We start from the raw sequence: 14,512 nt of genomic DNA, 5'->3' as shown, positions 1-14,512 counted from the left end.
TAATGTATATGCTATATTCAAACAAAATGACATTTGAAGACAATAAAGTATGGTTACTTCAGGAAAAATACTAAATTGAACTAGTGTTTCTATGCCATAAATATTAAAGATGTAGATGAATGACTGGTTTCTTTACTGAATTTTGGGAATTGAGTGGATGCTGGGAACAAAGCACTACAATATCCCAGCACTATTGGTGGTGGGGAGCAATAACTAATGCTGGATAGTAAGAGATGGTTTTGTGTGATCCATCAGGGTAAATGTTTGAACTGCCAGAACAGGAAATTATAAAATTTGCATCTAAAAATAATCTTATCTTTTGCTTTTTCAATTGTGAACTCCAGTGCTAAGAAACAAGGACCTTACAGAAACTCTAGGCAGTTTGTGAAATGCTTCTTTGTAATCAGCTGATTTGATTTTCTTCAGTACGATGGTGGAATATTTGTGAGGAAATTAAACTTCATCATATTGTAGTCATCACTTGCGTGGCATCAACTTTTCTACCAGACTTTAAGGAGAAGTTAAGAAATACTAAAGCTACCTTTGACCCCAGTGCAGGTTTGCAAAACTATAACAGCTTTGGAAGAAGATTAAATGAACTTGGGACCTCTGAAGCAGAGTTCCTCAACTGTGTGTCACACTGTTGACATTCTGGGATGGATAATTCTTTGGTGGTGGTGTAGGGTGCAACCTGTATATCGTAGAATGTTTAGCAACATCACTGACCTCCACCTACAAAATTCAGTAGAATCATATTCCCCCAGTTGTAACTATCAAAAATGTCCTCAGACATTGCCAGATGTCCCCTGGTGGCGGGGGGGAGGGTACAAAATTGTCTCCAGTTGAGAACCACTGTTCAGAAGCCTTGATACTCAAAGTGTGGTCCAATACTTTTAGTTATAATTGTCTAACCACAATTAGAAATGCAGCATCTCAGCCTCCACCCCAGGCATCTGGAATCAGAATCTGCTTAATAACAAGATCTGCAGGAGACCTGTGAGCATATGAAGGTTTGGTAAGTGCTGACCTGAAGCTCTGCTCAGAGCAGTGTGGTATAGCAGAAAGGCAAAAGCTGTGGAGCTAGACATGGCTTACTGTTACTAACTGTGTGACGTTAGGCAAGTTGTTCAGCCTCTCTCAGACTCAGCTTGCTCCTTTGTAAAATGGGACTAAGAAAATCTATGTCGTGAGAGTAAAGTGAGAGAACCCAGGAAAAGGGCACCTGGCCATTATTAGAATCTCACTGGGCTGGCTTCCTTCCCTCTCTTTATAAAGCTGTTTTTCTTGGCCTTGCTGCATTCACTGTTACTTGTAGTGATGATATAAGAGGATGAGGAAAAGCGATATGTCTGAGTCAGTGCTCTGCAAGTAGAGCAGGTCATAAAAAACCTGCCTGTTTACAGACTTTTATTTTTGAATTATTTACTTTCTTTAAGCTGTGGCTCTTGTGGTCTGGCCTTCCCATTGCTTGGGAAACTGGGATCTTGTTTCTGGAAAACCCATTATCCTGGGCCTTGCGAACTCTTAATGGTCTCATTTAGAGGCCAGAATCTGAAGGTGGGAAAGGTGAAGTTGATGGCAGCTAAACATAAAACTATTTAAGGAAGAAGAAGCTCACATAGTAAACTTTATTCCTGTACTATAGCAAGTGTTTTTTGAAATGGGACAATTATTTTTATGACCATTAGTAAAATTTTTGATCATGTAGGGTAAGAATAAATACTTTTGCCTTGGGAATAAATTGATTGCTCTGGAACTCCAAATTTTCCTCTTTTCCTCTTTCTCTCACTATGACATTGCCTTGGTATAAAAGCATGTATTTAAAAATTTCTTATCCTGATATATCAAGAATAGCTGTTCTCATGGCTTTGGGCCAGTAATCTAACCTGGCAGACCGTTCTCTCTCTTTTCTTTCTTTCTTTCTTTCTTTCTTTCTTTCTTTCTTTCTTTCTTTCTTTCTTTCTTTTTTGCAAAGTTTATTAAAAAATAATATATGCTATGGATACATACATGCATGCATGCAATCACACACCCACACAAGCGGTATGTAAATCCGACTTGTCAGGACAGTTTTTAGGCAAATCACAAGTAGTTTATCTGAAGTGCTGTGATTCAATGAAGATGAAGGGACATTGCCCAGAACCAACGTATAGTTGTGTAGATAGAGCACTGCACAACTCTGGGGGTGCCATGTATATCATGGACATCATATACTTACATATATATTACTGCAGTGTGTCAGAATATGGCAACACAGCCCCTTTGTTCCAACAAAATCATATTGTAACAATTTTCTGGCAGTCAGAAAAGTCAGAAGTAAAGTGTTTTGAGGAAGAGAGTTCCTTTTATAATTTGCACAAAGGTGCCATATAAGCTAGTGGCAGCCCTGCCATCACACATTTCTTTGGAAGCTTCTACTCTGGTGGGCAAAGTAATACAAATCATTATCCCAGAAGTCATAATGTGGTCGAGAGCCATAAGAAAAGTATAGTTTGTTTAATTTGCACATTTCATGCATATGAAAATAGAATCCTCCATAAAAGAGGTCCTTGAATATACCTTTCATCTTGAAGCTATCACTAATGCCTGTGTGTGTATGTTGCTATCCTTTCCATGTGAAGGATAAATAATTTAAGAAATGAAGCAGGTGAAAAAAAAAAAAAAGAAATGAAGCAGGTGAGTGACATGGTAGTTGTGCTAGAGAAATGGGGACAGGGATACCCCTTTTGTACATGAGGCTATACTACACTATAGTATATGTTTTCCTTCAGGACTTGGTTTTTTGGACTTGAGGACTATACACATAACTTAGCATTGGCCATGTGGGCATTATTGGCTTATCTGCTGTCATGCCTTGGGTTGACACATTTTACACATGTTCTTGTTGTTATTCCACTTTCATCTCCATTTCTTTCTAGAGATAGTCTGCTGTTTTACATGGAATTACATTTGAATAGTCACTGAGAGGAAACGTGTCTGTTTAACTTGGCCTCTTTATTATTTAGTTATTCAAGTATTATATTAGTTTTAGGTGTACAATATAATGATTCAACAATTCTATACATTACTCAGTGCTCATCAAGATAAGTGTGCTCTTGGGGCTCCTGGGTGGCTCAGTCGGTTAAGTGTCCGACTTCGGCTCAGGTCATGATCTCACGGTCTGTGAGTTCGAGCCCCGCGTTGGGCTCTGTGCTGACAGCTCAGAGCCTGGAGCCTGCTTCCGATTCTGTGTCTCCCTCTCTCTCTGCCCCTCCCCCGTTCATGCTCTGTCTCTCTCTGTCTCAAAAATAAATAAACGTTAAAAAAAAATTAAAAAAAAATGGTAAGTGTGCTCTTAATCCCTTTCACCTATTTCACCCATTCCCCCTACCTGCCTTCCCTCTGGAGACTGCCAGTTTGTTCTCTGTATTTAAGAGTCTGTTTTTTTTAATCTCTCCTTCTTTAAATTTGTTTGTTTTGTTTCGTAAATTCCACAAGTAAGTAAATTCCACAAGTAAATTCCACAAATAATATGGTATTTGTCTTTTCCTGACTAACTTATTTTAGCATTGTACCCTCTAGGTTGTCCCAAATGGCAAGATCTTATTCTTTTTTATGGCTGAGTAATATTCCATTATATGTTCTATATATATGTTACCATATATATATATATATATATATATATGTATACACACATATGCGTATTCATATATATAACATATATAACATATATGGTGGAATATTACCCAGCCATAAAAATATCTATTCCATTATATATAAATGTGTATATATATGTATGTGTGTGTAACTGTATATCATTAATATTATATATATATACTGTATACTGTATTTCACCTCTTCTTTATCCATTCATCTATGGATGAACACTTAAGTGCTTCCATAACTTGGCTATTTTCAACTTGATCTTTTTAGATGCAGTAGTATTATTGATGCAGATAACAGAGAGCTCTTCTAGATGGGCAGGGCAGAAAAGAGAGAATGCAGTTACTGACAGGGAACCAGGTAGAAGAAAACCTACTTTTTTGTACAAGTGGTAAACTCCTGGGTTATTTTTCTTTTTGGGTCCAGATGTGCCAAAATTGGTCATTTTGACTGGATTGCAAAGAAGGATCGCACTGGATATTTTGGTGTTGATGTCATTCTTATGGTTATTAATACTAGAGCTCTCAACTGTGAGCCTAAGTTGTGAGCTGTGGGGGAAATGATTTGTTCTTAGTAGTTAGGGTAATGAAATTTGCAAATAATGTGTTAAAATTAAATTATGTGGTTATATTATAAAATAAAATGATATAAGTATGAGATGCAATATTAGATAGCTTATATAATAGAAAGTTTGGACCCCTAGTTCTCTGAAGGAGGTTGTGTTGTTATCTTTATAAGTGTAGCAACTAGGGCTTAGAGAGGTTAAGTTCACAGTGCTGGGAAGTGGAGGGAATGGAATTTGAATCCAAGTCTGACTGACAAGATTCCCACTCATATTTATATTTCCCTGAGCTAAAAAGACAAGGGGTTGTATGTAACCACATCTCTGGGCACCGCCATGGGGATGTGTGAATGTCACTGTTTCTGTGTAGGATGACTGACTATTCCAGGCGCCTAGGAGTGAGGAGGTTCCAGGATGTGGGATTCCAGTTTATAAACCGGAAAAGTGCTGGACAAATCAGGCGGAGTTGGTCACCCTACTCCTGTATGCCATGGTAGGGACAAGGTAAGGATCAGGTGGGAACCATTGGATTACTTCATCATCTTTGCTATCGTTATGTGTATTCCGGATGGTTTGGATGAGAGTGTGGTTTTTCCATTACACTTTTTCAGGATGTAAAGAAAATGTGTAAAGAAATTGCAGGACTGTTTTTTTAGGCAGCTCATTGGCCAGGATCCTCAGAGTCTTTCTAAAAACAGGTGAAGTAGAAGTTATAAATAAATACATAAGTACATAGCCTGCCATGATGGTGGGAAACACACTTATTCCCCTTCAGATCTGGCCACAGTGGTCTCATTTCAGCCAGATGTCTCAGTCCTGTTTTGCCCTAAGTTGATGGATTTTAGTAATTTGGTGCTGGGGGCTGGGGGTGGAGGGTACATACCCTTACCCTATGTTACCCTGATTGGAGGCTGTGTCGCCTCAATTATAGGAGTTTAGAAACTAGAATTTAGTATTTAACAACTATTCACATTATTGTAACTGGAGAAAATAACAATAAATATGCTTATTTAAAAATGGAAATTTGTGGGGCACTTGGGTGGCTCAGTGGGTTAAATGTCTGACTCTTGGTTTTGGCTCAGGTCATGATCTTGTGGTTTTGTGAGTTTGGGCCCCACATTCGTCCCTGCACTGGCAGCACAGAACCTGCTTGGAATTCTCTCTCTCCCTCTCTCTCTCTGCCCTACCCCCAACTCACTCTGTCTCTGTGTCTCTCAAAATACATATATAAACTTAAAAAAAAAAAGAAAAAATTAGAAATTTGCTACTTGGAAGTATCTGCTCCCTCATGGAAATCTTTCTGGTTTCATCATCTTTGTGTTGAAGAGCTGCCTGTGGGCCTGGCAGTTGTACAGAGGGAAATTTATCTGGTGCCTTTTTTTGTAAAAAATGAGAATGATTTGTCTTTTTTTTTTTTTTTTTTGGTGCTCTTTTGCCTTCATTGGAAACTTGAAATTTTTTTAGCTCATTGATAGTTTACCTATCTGGTCACACTTTTTTTTTTGGTTTATTTTTTTTCCCCCTTTTTAAACAGTTTGGGTGTGGGGAGGAAATATCTGTGCCTCTTTAGGACATCTGTTGTTTGTTGTTATAGCTGACTTTGGAATGCTGTCCTTGGAACTGCTTTCCGATGTGGAGTATATGTATGCAGTGCTTCATTAACTGATGGTGTGGGAGAAGGGAGCCTTCCTTATAAGACAGCTCCCCAAGTGACCATAGCCTCGCCCTTTATGTGTCAACACTTTCAAAAATGATTAACCACTCTGAGGGAAGTCTTTATAGATTACAGCTATTGGAATACTTCCTGACTTTCTTACACAGAGTGTCCCCAGCAGATTGGAACCTTTTATTCATAGCTCAGGGTCAAGATTAGCAGTGTCTATTATTACTCTTTCTTGTGAGGGGGTAGGTGCCTTGGGGTGGTCTTGGGAATATAGGGTTATTTGCCTCTCTCCTAAGTGGTCTCAGATTATCTCCTTTGCATGTATATTTTTGGTGTTTTTTTTCTGGTTCTTCCTATGCTGCTAGAGGACATCTATCCCTGTTAACAATGTTGGCGTCTCTAGCACGTGTTTCACATTTCATCTTTTTATTGTTAGTTTGCTGGAGACTGGGAATTAGAATGCCAAGCTTGTTAGAAGTGTGCAGAGTAGGTAGGGTTTAAACAGACTGATCTATGATTAAGTTGAGTGTGTCTTAATGTGTTGAACTTGAATGATCTAAGATAGGACTTCTAGATAATTGTGATGTAAGTGTGTTGTAAGTGTGTTTGACACTGGTGAAATAAAGCTTGTGGAGAATTTGAGTTGAGAACCAGGAAGGATCTTCTGCCTCAGAATGTTAACTTGACTTCACTTCTTTTTTAGTCAAGATAGTGCTGGGAACTCTGAATTCTTTTCTGATATCCTTTATTCATCTGGACATGTAACAGAGTTTTATTCATGCTGTTTGGATCTTGCATATTTATAATGTGAGCCAAAGTACTAGTATTTATGAAATCCCCCTTGTTTTCTTGCTAATGACAGATCCTGAATTTTTTTTATCTTTAGTAACTTCACCTCCTATTTACATCTTTATCCTCAGCCAAGCTGGGTGTAACTAAAAAATAGGAATGGGGGTCACCTGGGTGGCTCAGTTCATTGGGCGTCTGACTTCGTCTCAGGTCATGATCTCACAGCATAAGTTCAAGCCCCGTGTCAGGCTCTGTGCTGACAGCTCAGAGCCTGGATCCTGTTTTGGATTCTGTTGTCTCCTTCTCTCTCTGCTCCTTCCTCCCCAGCTCTCTCTGTCTCTGTGTCTCTCTCTCAAAAATAAATAAACATTAAAAAAATTAATAAAAAATAGGAATGGTATCATTCCATCTCATCTCCTGTGAGAAGCCTCATAGCAGATTAAAATTCATATTTCTTAATACTTTGAAAAAGTCAGCTGTGGATAGTGTGTGAGGGTCTGGGAGAAGGTGGTGAAAATTAGAACTTTTAAAGCAATATGTTTTTCTTAGTCTGTCTTATTAGACTGTGAGTGTACATTTTATCAAATTGCCAGCCTGTCTGTTTTGGTCTTATTTGCTTGAAATTAGAATTGCTTTGGATAAGTAGGAAAGTTAAGTCATTTATACCAGTTAGGGTTAATATAATAAATTTAAAGCTGTTTTAGTTTTTACATTACAAACTAACAATTCTATATTATTCTGGCCTACTGAAAATTTCTCAAGTTTTTACTTTCTGTGATTATGTAGGGGGCTAGAATAAATATATATGTTAGAAATCTCTTGTATTTCTGAGTCAGTGAGAAAATCAAAAGCTGATTGGATTGACAGTCTAAAAATAAAAATCACTTTGAATTTGGTACTGTCTTGTAATTTACACAAAGCCTAAGAGTGAAAAGTTAAAGGCTCTTCTACCTGAAAGACCGTAAGATGAATGGAAATGGGCTAGTGTTGTATTTTTCTTTTTGCTACTGTGATTTTTGTTTGTTTGTTTTGTTCTGCAAATGCCTTTTCTAGTTAGTCTCTGTGTGGGTAGTAATAAGATTAATTCTGTTTTAGGGGGATTAGCTTGTGGCTGTGAAGACATGTAGCGTTAAAACTTCTGTAGCACAAATGTAAGACCAAAGAAGACGTGACAGTCTGTGGAATGTTAACTTCTTACAGGGAATTAGTTAAAACTGTACTTTTATGCAGGAGGTCCCTCTTACACGAAGATGTTCATATTGGGATCCAATTAGGACCAAAATTTGTATAAATAATGAGTAAAGTTAGTAAGTTTAGTTTGGACTTTGATCTTACAAATGGAATTAGTTAAATGAAATTTTGTATCTCACATTTGACAAAATGTATGTGCCATGTATTAAGAAATATTTAGAACAAAGAATGAAATCCAAATATCAATTTTGATTTAGTATGAAATTTTTCTGATCAGATTGACAGCTAGCATGATGCAATGTCTGTCAGTCAGTGTTTGACCTTCATGCTACCATTAAAAAAAAAAGTCATTTTCCCAAAAGTAAATTAGAGAGCTTCTTCACATTTCCCAGCAGCCTCTTTAATCTGTTGTTATTCAGGTAATTTTCTTTTGAAGTTCCTATCCTGCCATCATCCTCCTTAATCATCCCACCTCAACAGATTGTCACTGTTGGTAGTTCTGTCTGAGATTCATTGGTTGCCCACCACCTTGCTTTCACTGAGTGCAAGATGTGTGCCAGATACTGTGCTGGGTGGTGGGATGATGTGGCCACAGCCTTTTTAGTCTTACAGTAGGGACTTGAAGAGTAGTAATACCAAACATGGTCTACAAAACCTGCAAAGAACGATCAATTTCCATTAAGTGTTAGGAACCCCTATAGGAAGTGGCATTTGAAAGGGGACAGATGTCAGGAGATGAAATGGGATGGGGTAGCAAGTCAAGCAAAAGCTCAAGGGTAGGAACACACAGGGAGAGTTCAGAGGGCAGTGAGTTGTGTAATTTGGCCAGGACGTAGCAAAGGCACAGAGGATCAGAGACAGTTTGGGATGAGAGGTAGGTGAGGCTTCCCTAGTCTTTACTGATTGCCTACCAGGCACTGTAGATACAACTGTTCATAATATAGACATTGTTGATTCTTATGGAAAACAACAGGTTGCACATAGTTAAATCATTTCATTTACTAAAAAAGGCAGGGAGTGTTTAACAGAGTTTCTTAACTTAGAGGAGGCAAAGAAGGCCTCTCTGGATCAGTGGTGTATAAGCTGAGACTTGAAGGATCAAAAGAAATTCAAGGATGGGGTGGGGAAGGAAGGGTGGGAATGAATTGGAGGCAAATAGCATAGTTTAGTCAAGTCTGGAGGCAACAGGGAGCTGAGTCCATAGCATTGGAAACAAGGAAAGTCTAGAGCTGTGCTGTCCAATGTGGTAGCCATAGTTAGATGTTACTTTGAGCACTTGAAATGTGGCTATTGCAATCAAGGGACTGAGTTAACCTCCCCATGCTGGTCTAGAATACCTATAACAGAGGGAGAGAAGTTTTCATGGGACTGAAGAGGACCATTGGAGAGTGAGTTTGTGAAATATGGTGAACTATGGTGAGCAGTCAAGACTTTATTCTAGAATGGTAGAGAACCACTAAAAGATCTTATGAAGGGGTGAGCCATAATCAGATTGGCATTCTGCAGTTGGCCTGTGAATAGGATGCTACTGCTGGATTTGAGCAAGGAAGGGGTAGTCATAAAGTTGTACCTAAGGAGGATTGATCTGGAGTAGGGTATGGAATAGACTGGACAGGGGATGGAGGGAGGTGGAGAGGCCAGAGGGGGTAGAGGTAGAGCATAGTGGTTTATAATGCAGGCTCTGGAGTCTGATTGCCAGAGCCAAATTCTGGGTTGGCCATCTTCGATTTGCTTGGAGGAAGGATGTTTCAACTTTGTGAGCAGTGCTTGGTCCTGGAACTGGCCTGACTTACGCAGCTACAGGACAAGTGGAAGGGGGGTTATTTGAGCTTGCAATCACGTCTCTGGGGGCCATTGTGAGTTGCCATTCTGGGAGTGGGGCACAGGGACTATGTCCTCATGTTTTTTGTTTCACTTGGTGCAGAAATTAAGGTCCCTTGATGACATCTCATTCAATCTTCTTTGACCTTATTTGGTAAGCTTTTCACTAAACTTTTATGGAAAGTCTGTTATTCTCATCTGCTTCCCATAAGAAAGTGTTTGGCAGTGGCAGCGAGTCCCAAGACTTACTGGAGAGGAGTGGTTTCCTGAAGGTCCCCCACAACATTCTCATAGAGCTTGCTTTCCCCAGTTGCAGACCAAGCAGACTGATGGAGCAAATTTGCTTTCTTTTTGGAGCATTCTGAGAAGTGTGGCTAGGAAGGTGCAATGAGAATTGGAGCAGGCAGCATATGTGGAAATTAACACTGTAGTTGCAAAAAACCCTAGCTAGCACTATTAGAAAAGGAGGCATTACTGAAAGGACAGCTTGTGGAATCCAAGTGCTGGATACAGTAGTCCTGAGGAAGAGCTGGAGAGGGGAACCCTAGGATTGCCAGGATGTTTCAGTTCTTCTGACTACGGGCATTACCTGTGCTGCATCTTGCTCCATGTGGTCACCTCAGCCAGCCCTAAGCTCTTGAATTTACCTTTCATAGATCCAGCTGGAACCTGGGAGAGAGCCCAGCTTGGGTCAGTTTTCACTCTTGCTCTAGGCAGGCCTGATTTGCTAGGAATGACCTTGTGGAACAAATATAGCTCCAGGGCCTCCCTTGCCATGATGCTTAGGGCAGGAGTTCCGCTTGGTTGTTGTCAGAATGGTGTTCACTATGGTATCACATATAATAAATATACAATATAAATACATATATAAATATTAATTTCCTAAGCTGTATCTGAGATATTATATCAAAAATTAGTCTAAAACCCACTTTTTCTCCTTATACTTTTACATCCTCAGCCACTCTGGTATAATGCTTATTTACAAGAAAACTCTTGGGGTGCCTGAGTGGCTCAGTCAGTCGGTTGAGCATCTGACTCTTGATTTCGATTCAGGTCATGATCTCATGGCTTTGGGAGATGGAGCCTTGTGTCGGGCTTTGCACTGACAGTGCGGAGCCTGCTTGGGATTCTCTCTCTCCCTTTCTCTCTGTGCCTCCTCACTCTGTTTCTTCTCAGAATAAATAAATAAACTTAAAAAAAAAATAAAACTCTTTCGATTTTGCCTTGTTTTTTTTATAATATCAGCTATTTATACATATGAGTGGAAGGGTAAAACCTAATTTTATATGATACTTCAGTGATCTACATCTTTTTGGGGAGGAGGAATTAGAGCGAATGTCTTACAGGAATTAAAATTCACTGTGTATGAAAGATCACATTTGAGATGATCATGATTTATAGAGTAAAATATAGGTTTAAGGTCCTAAACAGCTATTTGGTAAATGAAAGAGACAGAATTTTTGTGTTTTAACAACTTTGGTAAATATTGTACGTAAAATGAAAATAAATCAAAGTTCAAGTTGTACAAGGTAGAGTTTCTGGTGATTTCTGTGATATATTCCACTTTTCTATCTTGAATATCACGTTGAATCAAGAGGCAATAAAAATATAGGTCTCTAGTTTAGTTTATGGTTGGTAAACTACAGCCCATGGGCCAAATCTAGCTTGTCACTTGGTTTTTTAGATAAAGTTTTATCAGAGGACTGGCATGCTGATTTGTTTACATATTGTCTCTGGCCACTTTTACGCTACAATAGCAGAGTTGAATAATTGCAACAAGAGACCATTTATGGCCTGCAAAGCAGAAAATGTGTGTTATCTGGCTCTTTACAGAAGAAGTTTGCTGATCCCTGGTTTAGGTCATCTGAGGCAGTGACTTTTTTTTTTTTTTAATTTTTTTTTCAACGTTTTTTATTTATTTTTTTTGGGACAGAGAGAGACAGAGCATGAACGGGGGAGGGGCAGAGAGAGAGGGAGACACAGAATCGGAAACAGGCTCCAGGCTCTGAGCCATCAGCCCAGAGCCCGACGCGGGGCTCGAACTCACGGACCGCGAGATCGTGACCTGGCTGAAGTCGGACGCTTAACCGACTGCGCCACCCAGGCGCCCCGGCAGTGACTTTTAAAGTGGCACTGAGGGGTCCTAGAACCCTGTGAGACAGGCCGAATCAGCCAAGGGTGATACCTAGCAGGGCAAGCCATCTGGGCCCCTAGTCCTGTTTCATCCAGAGTAGTTTGACTGTTGGGCTTCTGTGTAAGAAGTGATATGAATAAAGAAAGGATTGTCTTGCTTCAAAAATGCTATCAAAGCTACTGATCTCAAAGCACAGGAAGGCGTTCAGAACAGAGAGAGGGTCTCTCTCAGATTGTCTAATTATCTTATTGTGAACAAAGTGATTGCCTTGGCTTGACATAATGTCTCCAATGTAGAAAAAAAAATCCTTGACAGGAATTTGGCTGCTGAGGTGGACCTCTGTAATTACTGACTTGTTGGAAATTGCTTTTCAGTCTCTGGCAGGCTGATTTCCCTTTTTACAGGCAGAGATGCTGAACTTCTTTCTGTGCTGCAGTCAGATTTTAAAAGACTGCTCTGTGACTAGAGTTGATGAAGGGGTGAAGTTCATACTCACAAGGCAATGGCTGAAAGTAAAATGTGCCAAATCCTGGACTTTGGTTCTAATTCTTAAAGCATCAACACATTAATCTGGCCTTGAACCTGATGCCATGGAAAATGGCCTTTAACATAGCTAATTTCCTCAAGTGTTTCTATTTTTGTAACTTAGGGGAAAATCTAAATGTGAATTGCAAGAGTTACTCAGGGTGAGAAATGGAGCCTTGGGATTGGGCAATAAGGATAAGGCCATTTGGTTTAGTTTAGGTTAAGCCATATAAACTGCAGATGGTTATCAAGCTTGCCATGCCTGATGAAGATTTTAAACTATGATGCATTACGGTATATGATATGCCAAAAGAATTGCAAAGTCTTGCCAATTTATATGGGCAGAGACTTGGGGCATATGTTTGCAAATGAATTTGCAGGGTGTTAGATCAGGAGGGTGGAATTTATTGTTGGAACAAACACAATTTATACATATGGATGCAGTGACCAGAGGTCATCTAGAAGGGAAAATCTAGAAAGGGTGATGGGGATTGGGTAGCACTTGCTTCATCCCAGAGGTTTACATACATTATCTCATTTAATCCTCACAGTGTCCCTGTGAGATGGCTATTATTATCCACATTTTACAGATAGGATAACCATTAATTAAGTACTTCTCAAGGTCATACAGCTAGTAAGTACTTAAGTATATTTGCCCAATGTTTTTCCAGGGTGATGTGATTGGAGTTGGAAAGTGAGTGTCTGAGAAGAGCTCCCCTGCACCCAGCCCCATTTCATGTGAGGGAAAGGAGAAGTAGATATGGTCTCTTTAGATCCAGAAATCTCTGAATATAATTCAGGAGGAATCTAAAGCAGTGGGGGAACTTAGCTTGTTTCCCAGAGCAGGCTGGGGAGACTAGGTGATGCATATTCAACTGGCCTTGTGAGTGGAGAAGTGGCAATGGCTGAAGACAGCCATATAAGACCCAAGCTCCAATGTGGTATGGAAAAAGAAGCAGTGAGGCTCTTAGCTGTCACAGGAAGCTGTGGTAGATGCTGAGAGGGTTGGAAGACTGGGGAGTCATGGGGCAGGGCCAAGAAAGACTCAGAGTGCGTGGATCTTGTTGAAGTCCATGGTGGGTGCTGCAGTCAGCAGTAGTTGACCTCAGAGGTCAACACCCAAATCCAGGTGGCACCAGTTACTCAGACACTACCTGTAGATGGCAAATATGCCCCAGGGGATGCTTTACCATTTAGGAATTTAGGGGTAGATGAGAAGGTGGGGAAAGAAGAGAATCTCAAAAGACTGATGTTTAAGTAGTGGTGACTGAGTTACTTCTAATGGCCAAGGTTATGTTGTTGTACCTTTGTTCTTTACCAGGGGGTTAGAATTAGGAATTTGGAGGCTACAATGAAATTAAGATATAGAGATATAACATTTTTTGGTACATCAAATATAAAGTTATATTTTGCACATTTCTCTTAATTGCTGATAATTTTTAACCAGAATCAGCTAAATTAATTATGCTAATTTTTTCACATTAGTGACTAAGCTATAGTTTGAATATGAATGGTTTGAAACCATGTTCACGTATATTATTTCACTTAATTTGGGAGGCATGTACAATTGTTTAATATTATGAGGCAGGGTACCATTATTATTTTTTACAAATGTTTTATTTATTTTAATGAGGCTGGTACAGACAATGTCCATTTAAAACACATATCCCCAGTCAAAAAGTACAAATAAAATAAAAAAGAGTAGTGTCCTGTTGAATACACTTCTGCATGAATAACTTTATTAATTGTTAATGAAAATTAGAATATTTCTGAGATCTTCTTTAAAAAATTAAAAAAAAATGTTTTATTTATTTTTGAGCGGAGTAGAGGAGGGGCAGAGAAAGAGGGAGACACAGAATCCGAAGCAGGCTCCAGGCTCTGAGCTGTCAGCACAGAGCCCAGTGCGGAGCTCAAACTCATGAACTGTGAGATCATGACCCAAGTCGAAGTCAGACACTTAACCAACTGAGCCACCCAGGCACCCCTCTGAGATCTTCTAATAAGACTTTTCTTGTATCTTAAAACACTTTCTTTTCAGTGAAACCATCTTTGAGTTAGTCATTACCCTCGCCATCTCTGTCATCTTGATGCCAGCATGGTATTTCTCTTCTTTTGGTCCAGACCCTCAAATTTTAAAAGTAGCTTCAAGTTAAGGAAAGATCATTTTTCCACAGTTCACTTCTCT

The 14,512-nt window shown here is 39.4% G+C and overlaps 1 protein-coding gene across 1 annotated transcript in view; it reads left to right on the top strand.

The window, feature by feature from the left end:
- The window catches only part of ERC2 (ELKS/RAB6-interacting/CAST family member 2), a 723,468-nt gene that overhangs the window by 155,386 nt on the left and 553,570 nt on the right, over positions 1 to 14,512 (top strand). The gene's annotated exons all lie outside the window — the stretch shown is intronic.

Source organism: Lynx rufus, unplaced genomic scaffold (genome assembly GCF_022079265.1).
Source record: "Lynx rufus isolate CCGP_SWC_20201006 ecotype Redwood Valley unplaced genomic scaffold, mLynRuf1.p SCAF_4, whole genome shotgun sequence".
In the NCBI taxonomy this organism is placed as follows: Eukaryota; Metazoa; Chordata; class Mammalia; order Carnivora; family Felidae; genus Lynx; species Lynx rufus.
Note: the sequence above shows the minus strand (reverse complement) of the source record. Positions and strands in the feature narration are given on the sequence as shown.